We start from the raw sequence: 12,095 nt of genomic DNA, 5'->3' as shown, positions 1-12,095 counted from the left end.
TGCGGGTTCGATCCCTGGCCTCACCCAGTGGGTTAAGGATCAGTCGTTGCCATGAGCTATGGTGTAGGTTGCAGACACAGCTCGGATCCAGCATTGCTGTGGCTGTGGTGTAGGCAGGTGGCTACAGCTCCAATTAGACCCCTAGCCTGGGAACCTCCATATGCTGCAGGAGCAGCCCTAGAAAAGGCAAAAAGACAAAAAAAAAAAAAAAAAAGAATAGCTTTGGGAGAGCTGTTTCTCCATGACTGTACCGAACTCATGTATCAACTTGGCAAATGCATCTATGGAAGACAGACTACGTATTACTATAATATGGGATCAATGATATTGAGGCAAATTCATGCATTAATAATGGTTGAGGAGTTCTCACTGTGGCTCAGTGGGTTAAGAACTCAAGATAGTGTCCGTAGGATGTGGGTTTGATCCCTGGCCTCACTCCGTGGGTTAAGGATCCAGCATTGCTCTGGTCACAGATGCAGCTCAGATCCTGTGTTTCCGTGGCTGTGGAGTAGGTCACAGATGCAGCTCTGATTCAGCCTGTAGACTGGGAACTTCCATATGCCGCAGGCGCAGCCATAAAGAAAACAACAGGAAAAAAGAAAACGGATCCGTATCACACAAGCGCACACTCGGAAAATGAAATGCTCTTCAGTCATAAAAAAGAAGGAAATCCTGCCATTTGTGACAACACATGTGGCCCTCGAGGGCATTGTCCTGAGTGAAATAAGTCAGCCAGAGAAAGATGAATCTTGTAGGATCTCACTTATGTGAAGAATTTTTTTTTTTTTTTTTTAATTTTAGGGCTGTACCTGCAGCATATGGATGTTCCAGGGCCAGGGATTGAATCCGTATGGCAACGCCGGATCCTTTAACCCACTGCACCGGGCTGGGGATCAAACCTGTGCCTTCACAGGGACCCAAGCCTCTGCGGTTGGGTTCCTAACCCCCTGCACCACAGCAAGAACTCCATTCTCTGAGGAATCTTAAAAAACAAACAAACGAGTCATAGATGAAGAGATTCGGTGGATGGTGGCCACTGAGGGTGGAGTGGAGCAAGTGGGAAAATGGTCAGAGGGGACCCACCTCCGGTTTGACGATGCATCGGTTCTGGGCATCCGCTGTACAGCAGGGTGACCGCAGATATAACAACAATGTATTATTTCCCTGAAATTTGCTAAGACCCATCTTGAGCGTTCTCGCCACACACACACACACACACACACAGAAAAGCTAAAGATGTGAACTGATGGGTGTGCACACTGACACACCCTGGGGTGAGCACGTCACAGTGTCCGTGGATCAAACCATCCCCGTGTACCCTTGAAAGTGATACAATGTGTCAATGATACTTCAATACATCTGGAGAATAAACTTCCAAAAAAAAAAAAAAAAAAGGGATAGAAACAGCTCCCCCAAGACGAGGAGAGGACCCAAGAGTCCAGGAGTCCGTGATGGGACTGCAAAAAAAAAAAAATTTACAGCCCAGGTCGTAGCTTCGGTTTCCCCTTCTGGAGGAGCATGGCGTAGTCAGGGAATGGGTTTGTTTTCTCCTCTGTAGAAACAACAGGCTCCCAGTGGACCCGCAGTAATCTCTCTTCTAAGCATGTGCTAGAGCTTAGGGAGTGTGAAGGACTCCCAATCAGAAGGGCCGTCATCAAAAAGCCTACAGCTAACAAGTGCTGGAGGAGTCCCCGTCGTGGCGCAATGGTTTAAGAATCCGACTAGGAACCATGAGGTTGCGGGTTCGATCCCTGGCCTCGCTCAGTGGGTTAAGGATCCAGCATTGCTGTGAGCTGTGTAGGTCAGAGATGCAGCTCAGATCCTGCATTGCTGTGGCTGTGGTGGAGGCCAGCAGCTACAGCTCTGATTAGACCCCCCAGCCTGGGAACCTCCATGTGCCGTGGGAGTGGCCCTAGAAAAAAAGGCAAAAAGACCAAAAAAAAAAAAAAAAAGTGCTGGAGAGGGCATGGAGAAAAGGGACCCCTCCTACACTATCAGTGGGAATGTCAGTGGCTGCAGCCACAATGGAGAACAGAATGGAGGCTCCTTACAAAACTAAACAGAGAACTAGGATCCAGCAATCCCACTCCTGGGCATCTATCCAGAAAAAACCATAATTCAAAAAGATCCATGCACCCCAGTGTTCATAGCAGCACTAGTCACAGTTGTCAAGACATAGAAGCAAATGAAATGTCCACTGACAGAGGAATGGATAAGGAAGATGTGGTCCATAGACACAATGGAATATTACACAGCCATGAAAAATAATGACCGAATGCCATTTGTACTAACATGGATGGACCTAGAGATGATCATTCTCAGTAAAGTAGGTCAGAGAAAGAAGGACAAATGTCATATGCTATCACTTAGATGTAGAATCTTAAAAAATGATACAAATGACTATCTACGAAACAGAAACAGACTCAGAGACTTTGACAACAAACTTATGGTTACCAAAGGGGAACCAATGTGGGAGGAAGGACACATTAGCAGTTTTGGATTAGCAGATACACACTGCAATATATAAAGCGGATAAACAAGGACTTACTCCATAGCACAGGGAACTCTGCTCAATATACATATATATATATGTGTGTGTGTGTGTATATACATGTGCATATATATATATTTGTCTTTTTTTTTTTTTTAGGGAGGTACCTGCAGCATATGGAGGTTCCCAGGCTAAGGGTAGCATCAGAGCTGAGGCTGCCAGCCTACACCACAGCCACAGCAATGCCAGATCCAAGCTGTGTCTGCAGCCAACACCACAGGTCACGGTAATGCCAGATCCTTAACCCACTGAGTGAGGTGAGGCCAGGGATGGAACCTGCATCCTCGTGGATGCTAGTCGGATTCGTTTCCGCTGCGCCACAATGGGAACTCCTACTCAGTATTGTACAATCACCTATATGGAAAAAGAATCTGAAAAAGAATAGATATGGGTATAGACAAGTGAGTCATTTGCTGTACGCCTGAAATGACCACAACATTGTAAAGGACGGATATTCCAATGTAAAATAAAATTTAAACTAAACTGAAAAAAAGGGAGTTCCCGTCGTGGCGCAGTGGTTAACGAATCCGACTAGGAACCATGAGGTTGCGGGTTCGGTCCCTGCCCTTGCTCAGTGGGTTAACGATCCGGCGTTGCCGTGAGCTGTGGTGTAGGTTGCAGACGCGGCTCGGATCCTGCGTTGCTGTGGCTCTGGCGCAGGCCGGTGGCTACAGCTCCGATTCGACCCCTAGCCTGGGAACCTCCATATGCCGCGGGAGCGGCCCAAGAAATGGCAACAAAACAAAAGACAAAAAATAAATATTTATTTTATTTATTTATTTATTTTTTTGTCTTTTGTCTTTTGTTGTTGTTGTTGTTGTTGCTATTTCTTGGGCCGCTCCCGCGGCATATGGAGGTTCCCAGGCTAGGGGTCGAATCGGAGCTGTAGCCACCGGCCTGCGCCAGAGCCACAGCAACGCAGGATCCGAGCCGCGTCTGCAACCTACACCACAGCTCACGGCAACGCCGGATCGTTAACCCACTGAGCAAGGGCAGGGACCGAACCCGCAACCTCATGGTTCCTAGTCGGATTCGTTAACCACTGCGCCACGACGGGAACTCCAAAAAATAAATAAATAAAAATAAATAAATAAATAAACTGAAAAAAAGCAGATTGTCCAAGATTCCCATGGTCCCACATGCACCCAAGGAATTATTACTTGCATTATTACTATTTTGTTTTAGAGCCGCACACTGAGGTTCCCAGGCGAGGGGTCGAATGGGAGCTGCAGCTGCCGGCCACAGCCACAACCACAGCAACTCGGGATCCAAGCTGTGTCTGCAACCTACACCCACAGCTCACAGCAACGCCAGGTCCTTAACCTACTGAGGAAGGCCAGGGATTGAACCCGCATCCTCATGGATCCTAGTTGGGTTCGTTAACCACTGAGCCATGAAAGGAACTCCTACTTTTATTATTTTTAATTGACATACAGGAAATTTACAGAGGAAGAGCTCTGGCATGCCAATATCCATTTTTTTTTTTTTTTTCTGGCATCACCCATAGCATATGGACGTTCCCAAGCCAGGGAGCAAAACCTTGCCTCAGGAGCAACCCAAGCTGCTGCAGAGACACCAGGGAACTCCCGCCCATCAATCTGAAAGCTCATTTGGGATCTCACTGGCTCCACGAATAGCCCTATGAAATGGCAGGCAAAAGCATTCGTACCTTCTCTTTTCAGCTAACATAGGACCACTGCCCGTGTGTCCTCATTTCTTTGGTTAGAGAGTGTTTTGAGCCACTAGTAACACACACCAGCAATAAAAAAAATCCTGTAAACAAGCAGGAAGTATGTTATATCCCACCTCATCTGAGGGAAGCAACCCAGGGCTGGCAGCCTCCTTCCAACTCCCTGTGTTGCCATCTTTCACCTCGTGGCCTCAGCATGGCTGCCACTGCTCCAGGCAATATGCAGACATCCCAGGCAGCAGAAAGGAGGAAGGAATGGAAGCAGAAGCATGTTCCTCCCACCTGAGTCTGTCTTGCTGCAGGGTGTTGGAAGCCTGAACCCAGAAATCCTGCCCCCACCAGTCGTCCACAGAAACCACTGGAAATTGAGAAATGCACATGGGCTGCCCTGAACAAAAGCAGAGTCTGACTCATCACCGTGAAGGGGAGAGAACCTTTATGGAGTTGAGCAAGCTTTGGGGTGTCTTGTCTTACTGCCCAATTAAAAGACTAATTTAGCAAATGGTGATCAGAGGCGCAGAGAGAACATTTTAACGTCAGGCACGGAGCCAGATGTGGGAGCAGCTTATATTCCTCAGATGCCTGCGATGTGACCAATGTCTCTTGTAAGTCAATTCTGCATGTGTGCCCACACTCACCTCTGTGGTTTGTCCCCCTCACTAGGCAATGGGGAGGCATGGTGACACCTCACTTTTAGCCCAGTGACACCTGGGTCAGAGGTCTGACACTGGAAGGTAACTAGTAAGATAACCATTTGGTGCTAATTGGGGCTGCTCTGTCGTGGTGACTTGTTCCCTCAGTAAGAGGAACCTCACACATGCCCTGCATGCACCTGCCCAGGTCCCCAGTTCAGGCAGTGATGCTGGGACACTGAACTTTGTGTGTCCCTGTGAACTGGAAAGTCTCACTTGCCATCACATGCCACCTCCTCAACGCAGACTGAATCCTGAGCCGCTTCAGGGGCCGACCCTCCACACCCCGTGGAAGGAGCTCAGGGTGGGGACCAGGAGTGGGGTGCTCTGTGCTCTGGGAAAACCAGCAGAACAGGGCTTCAGATAGATACCTCTCTTAGGAGAAGATTTTACGTGCCCAGGTCTTGCATCTCCTCGTATCTAGAAAAGCACTAACATCCTTCATGGTGACATCTGCTCCTCGTGACTCGTAGTGACCTTCACGGGACCAGCAGCGCCCTTCTGTAGAATGTATGCCTGGCTGCAGGCACCTCCCCCTTCCCCTTCTTCACATAGATCCTGACCTTCCCCCTGCCTCTCTGGAGCAGTCTTTCAGAGCCCTGCAATATGACCACTCTGGCTATTAAAAAAAAATAAAAACAAAAAACAAAGGATGTCACAGTCATGGGAGAGTGCAGCCACTCCCAAGGCTGAGCGGGTGAGCCCTGAGGGATCTCAGGACGGAAACAAAGCACACCTGCCATCTAGCAGCCAGCAGACTGCAGCCACGCTGAACAGGAGCCCCGCGGAAACTCAGGTTGTGAAAACACAGGACACCGGCCCCCTAGCTGAGGTGCATGGCAAAGGAATGATTTCACTGACCTTTTGCATCTTTCCAGAGAAAAGCGCTAAATTCTTTAACTCAGAGGGCACAGGTTTTCTGCAAACCTTTTGTTTCCACTGCCAGTCCTTTGTTGCCAAAACTCCTCTATCCTAGCTGCCCCTCACCTCCTCAGAGAGGTTTCTCAGGGCTCCTTGAGATGCTGCCTCCTGGGCTTCAGTCCTCATTTTGCCCCAAAGAAAAGTTAACTCCCAGCTTTTAGGTTGGGTGCTTTTTTTTTTGTCAACACTCCTGTCCAGCGTGACTCTGAAACCCACAGACTGCATCTCAGGGCTTAGCAAGGTAGAGCATCTCCTGGCTGGGCACAGAAAGCATTCAGCTCGAGGCAGAGTGACCAGTAAGGAAAGAGGTGCTAGGATGCTTGTGAGGGTACAAGCGGGCGGCCCAAGAGACCTTAGTGGCTACAGGATTATCATCGCAGGAAAAGTGGGACGGGGCGAAGAGCCATGTCCCTCATTCTCAGTAGACGTCAAGCTTCCGTCAGCAGCTCCTCCACGTCCAGATGGAGGAGCCTGTTGTCACACTCGGGCTGTCATGCACAGTGGCGATGAGCAAAAAGGCAGTCACATGAAAATAAGGTGAATCAACTCAGGATCCACCAGAATGTCACCTCTCCTGATATTTTTGTTTTGAGTGTGGGCAGAGAAGCACATCTTAAGGACCATTAGCTGGCATTCCCAGGGCGGCACAGCAGAAAGGAGTCCTACTAGTCACCAGGAGGATGTGGGTTTGCGCCCTGGCCTCGCTCATTGAGTTAAGGACCCGGCGTTGCCATGAGCTCTGGTGTAGGCTGTAGACGCGGCTTGGATCTGGCATTGCTGTGGCTGTGGCGTAGGCCACCAGCTGCAGCTCTGATTTAACCCCTAGCCTGGGAACTTGCATATGCCGCAGGTGTGGCCCTAAAAAGCAAAATAAAAGAAAAGGAATCATTAACTTGCTGACCTCACGGGGCAGGATGTGGGTGTATTTCACCACTGTTTTATTGTCTGGGGTCACATCGCATGCTTCTGTTGTGTGGTTTTGTTGCTAAGCCAGCCTGCGTGGTTTTGTTGCTAAACCAGCCTGATTTCTCAAGTGACCCTTAACTCACTTCCATGCTTTTCTTCCCTACCTACAATCCCCTAGTGGGTTGGCTATTTCCTCACCTCCTCTGGCCTGGTACTCTGTCCCCATCAGCTCTGCACCCCCCTGCTCAGGATGAACGGTCCCCAGTCACCCCCATAGGTCTGTTCTGCTTCCTGAGCTAGGGAACGACTGGCCCCTGGGGACCCCCACCCTCCCTGTGTTGCCAAAACTCAGCCTCTGTCTGCGGTTGGTGAGTAGAAATGCAGAGGCAGAGTTTTGGGGGAAGGAGAAAAAAGATAGCTTTATTGCTTTGCCAGGCAAAGGGGGCCACAGCAGGCTCATGCCTCAAAGACTGTGCCCCCCTTGGAAGTGATTAGCAGGGGGCTTTATAATTTGGGGCATGGAAAATAAGGCCTCAGATAAGGATGAGGGTGGGTGCAAGCTTGTATTCTTCTCCAGAGCTGGTGTTTAGTGGCCCCGGGCCAGGTCCTGGGGGTCCTCCCCTCTGGCTTCCATCTGTTGGGGGTTTAATTCTGCAGAAGACCTCAAAGATTGTTCTGTGTGTATCCCTTGAGGGGGGACCAGGACCTGCCCCCAGGCGGCACGGTGGTCTCCTGACAGCCCCTCGGGGTCTCTGCATCCCCTCCCTTCCCTGATCAGCACCTGTGGGCACCTGCCCTTTGGGGCTCAGGGAAGAACCTGGAGGGTGAAGCGTATTCCCTAGAAACCAGACATGGGGGACACATGTGCCCAGGAGCCCACAGGGCCCTGCTGGGTTTCACCTGCATGGATGGGGCGGCCCCCTGCCAACCACACTGACCCAGGTGGCTTTCTGTGACCTCCAGCCAATTCTCTACTCTTCCTAGACCTTAGCGGAACAAAGACCTTCTCTCCTCCCAGACACCCAGGGAAGAGACTTGTTCCCCACATTTGGGGGGGACAGAGGGAAGCCCACCAGATCTGGTGACAATAGGGAGGGTGATGGGTTTGAGGGAAAGTCCATCTCCAGCCAGAACCCCTCAGCCCTGGTCTGAGATCCCACAGCACCCACAGCCCTATCTAGGGCCTTCACCTGCTTGCCGTCCTTTTAAAATAATCACAGAGTTCCCACTGTGGCTCAGCGGGTTAAGGTCTCTTCGGGTACAAAATGATGGAAGAGAACATGAAAAAAAAAGAATGTATGGAAAAAAAGGAACCCGATTACACTGTTGGTGGATTGTAAATTGGTGCAACAACTGTGGAAAACAGGATGGAGATTCCTCAGAAAACTAAAACTAGAACTCCCATTTGATCCAGCAGTCCCACTCCTGGGCATCTCTCCAGAGAAAACCATGACTCAAAAAAGACACATGTACTCCAATGTCCACTGAAGCACTATTTGCAATAGCCAAGACAGGGAAACAACCTAAATGTCCATTGACAGAGGAGTGGATCCAGAAGATGTGGTCCATATACACAATGGAATATTACTCAGCCATGAAAAGGAAAGAAATAACAGCATTGGTAGCCACATGGATGGACCTGGAAATTATCATGCTAAGTGAACTCAGACAGTGAGACACCAACATCAAACGCTTTCACTGACATGCAGAATCTGAAAAAAGGACCCAGTGAACTTCTTTGCAGAACAGATACGGACTCACAGACTTTGAAAAACTTATGGTTTCCAAAGGAGACAGGTTGGGGGGTGGGGGGACGCACTGGGGGTGTCTGACGGAAATGCTGTAAAATGTGGTTGTGATCATCATGGTACAACTATAAATGTAATAAATTCACTGAGTAATATAAACAAAAGAATGTACGTGCATGTGTGACTGGGCCACTGTGCTGTGCAGCAGAAATTAGCACAATATTGTAAATCAACTGCACTTAAAAAATCATGCTTTCCTACTGGTTGGGAGCAACGGCAGACAAGAATGAAATATGTTCCTTTGGGCGTTCCCATGGTGGTTCAGGGGGCTAAGAACCCAGCTAGGATCCATGAGGATGCGGGTTCAATCTCTGGCCTCGCTCAGTGAGTTAATGATCTAGTGTTGCCATGAGCTGTGGTGTAGGTCGAAGATGCGGCTTGGATCCTGCTTGCATTGCTGTGGCTGTGGTGTAGGCTGGCAGCTGCAGCTCTGATTCAACCCCTAGCCTGGGAACCTCCATATGCTGAGGGTGTGGCCCTAAAAAGGAAAAAAAAAAAAGAGAGATAAGTTTCTCTTTCTTTTCAAAAATTCCTGCCTTCCCCACGCAGAAAATATGCACAAAAGAAAAACCTGTAGAATAAATACCCATTAACACCCATCTTCTCTCTGTTCTCATATTTAAACACCCCAACTTTCATCTCCTCTGAAAAACCAACGATGCAAACAGGTGTGCTTGCCTTTCGAGCTTCCAGCTACATTTGTAGAACACTTTATCTTTTTCTAAAATGTTTTAAAATCAAAGTATAGTTGATTCACAATGTTGTGCAAAACAATTTGTTTAAATATGATTATTTTAAACATTGTACATTTGCAGAAAACCTTTTGTGCCTTTTTTTTCCCTTTCTTTCTTTCATCTTTTACAACTTTCTGAGGTGCTCCTGGGGCATTCCGTTCCTTTAGAGTCAAATTGCTTTCCTCTCCGGGGAAACGTGGCGGGGATTGGAGCCCAGGGCAGCTTTCGAGGCGTGGTAACCTGTTGCAAAACTGATTCTGAGCAAAACGGGGAGTTTTCTCCGCAGGTAGATGAGGGGCAGGAAGGGAGCAAAGCCGCCAGCAGCAGCGCGCTCCCCGCTGACCCCAAGGGTGAGGAAGTTGCACGAGGTCCTGGCAGCGGCGGCGACGAGCTGGGGGGGGTGGCCCCCCGAGCAGGGCTTGGCGACAGAGTCGATGTCACCCTGGACTGAACAAACTCCAGCTTCATCTCCGGGGCGCCGGGGGAGATTTACAATCATCCGGGGAAAGGTCACAGTCTCCGGAGCCATCCCCGGGCCGGTTACTTCATTTAGAATTTGCCCGTTTACAACCCGCCTGACGGGTTAGGCAGCTTGCAAACTGGGTGACCAGAGGCAGGCTTGACCCCTCCCATCCAACATCTGAGCCGCTGGAAACCCAGCTTTCTCCCAGAGCCCTTGCTGCTGGTGCAGGGACAGAGCGATGGGGTGCTTTGCACCTGTTATCTGCGACCTCCTGTGCCGGCCTGCCCGCCTCCTCTTCCATCCCCTCACCCTGCGTCCCCCCAGCCCCAATGGAAGTTTGCAGAAGTGTCATTAAGCCCTGTGGGGTCTGGGGAACCCACTGGAATGTCCAAGCAAGGCACACTCTGTGGGGTCCGCAAACGCACTCAGCTTTGGCTGCTCCCAGAGGTCAGCTCGTGAACCTCCCAGGGCGAGCTCAGCACACGATGTCCACTCCACTGCATGACGACACGCCACGGGGACGGATTTAGCCCCTCATCTCACAGGCTGCACAGACACGAACTCGAAGGAGTTCCCATGGTGGCTCAGCAGGTTAAGGACCCAACACCGTCTCTGAGGCTGTGGGTTCAACCCCTGCCTCGCTCAGTGGGTTAAGGATCCGGTGTTGCCGTGAGCTGGGATGTAGGTTGCAGACAAGACTTGGATTCGGGTGTTGCTGTGGCTGGGGTGTAGACCGGCAGCTGCAGCTCCGATTTGACCCCTAGCCTGGGAACTTCCATATGCCGCAGGTACGGCCCCCAAAAGAAAAAAACCAAAAAACAAAGAACCCAAAATTCACCAGAGCCCCACCCAGAAGAGAGAAATCTATGAAACTCTCTGAGGGCCACATAGAAAAAGACCTTTGCCTTCCAGAGTTAGCATGAAAAGTTTCAGGTAAGATACCAAGAGACGAATCCATTTAAAAAACACGGACGTGGCGTGTGTCTCAAATTTCAAAGCGCTCCTGAGGAAAATGAAGAGAGAAGCAGCAGGCTGGGAGTCAATGTGAAGAGAATGCAACTCAATAACAAGGCAGGTGATCTGAGAAATGGGTCAAAGAGGCTCCCAGCCAGTTGACTGAGATGATAGGAACGGCAACATGCAGGTGCCCGCAGGCTGGACGTCACTCATAACTGGAGAAACAAACCAAGACCACGGGGAGAGACTGCGTCCCGCCCCCTCGCAAGGCTGGAATAAGTGTTTTTAAAAACACACGGACACACTGCTATATATAAAATAGATACCTACGTGGGATGGACAGGGAGTTTGGCACTGGTAAATGCAAATTATGATATTGAGAATGGATTAGCCATGAGGTCCTGCTGTCCAGCACGGGGAACTCTGTCCGGTCTCTTGGGACAGACCAGGATGGAAGAGAATGTGAGAAGAAGAATGGATATGTATAACTGGGTCCCTTTGCTGTACACATGAAACTGATACAATGCTATATAGCAACTACATGCCAATAAATTTTTTTTTTTTTTGTCTTTTTGCCATTTCTTGGGCCGCTCCTGTGGCATATGGAGGTTCCCAGGCTAGGGGTCTAATCGGAGCTATAGCCACTGGCCTACGCCAGAGCCACAGCAGCGCAGGATCCGAGCCGTGTCTGTGACTTACACCACAGCTCACGGCAACGCTGGATCCTTAACCCACTGAGCAAGGCCAGGGATCGAACCCTCAACCTCATGGTTCCTAGTTGGATTCGTTAACCACTGCGCCACGACGGGAACTTCCCCCAAAATTTTTTAATTAAAAAATAAAACTTCAAAAAAAGAAAATCTTCATTGCTGTGGCTGTGACATGGGCCAGCAGCTGTAGCTCTGATTCGACCCCTAGCCTGGGAACCTCCAGATGCCGCAGGTGCAGCCCTAAAAAAAAAGAAAAAAAAGAAAAAAAGAAAGAAAAAACAAATCTGTAGAACCTCAGAATGTGCTTGTCTTAGGAAACAGGTTTTTAGTGTTTTTTTGCGTGTGGGTTTTTTGTTTTTTTTTTTTTTTCTGGATTTGAGGGCTGTACCCTCAGCATATGGAGGTTCCCAGGCTGGAGGCTGAAGCAGAGCCACAGCTGCTGGCCTACACCAAAACCACAGCAACTCGGGATCTGAACCATGTCTGCAACCTACATCACAGCTCATGGCAATGCTGGATCCTCAACCCACTGAGCAAGGCCAGGGATTGAACCCGCATTCTCATGGATAGAGGTCAGATTCATTACTGATGAGCCATAATGGTAACTCCAGGAGATGTGTCTTCAAAGAGCTCATTAAAGTAAAACGAGGCCACTAGGGTGTT

Source organism: Sus scrofa, chromosome Y (genome assembly GCF_054392235.1).
Source record: "Sus scrofa isolate SSC_HxYL_T2T_F1_AM1 chromosome Y, Sscrofa_HxYL_maternal_Yorkshire_Landrace_v2.0, whole genome shotgun sequence".
Classification (NCBI taxonomy): Eukaryota; Metazoa; Chordata; class Mammalia; order Artiodactyla; family Suidae; genus Sus; species Sus scrofa.
Note: the sequence above shows the minus strand (reverse complement) of the source record.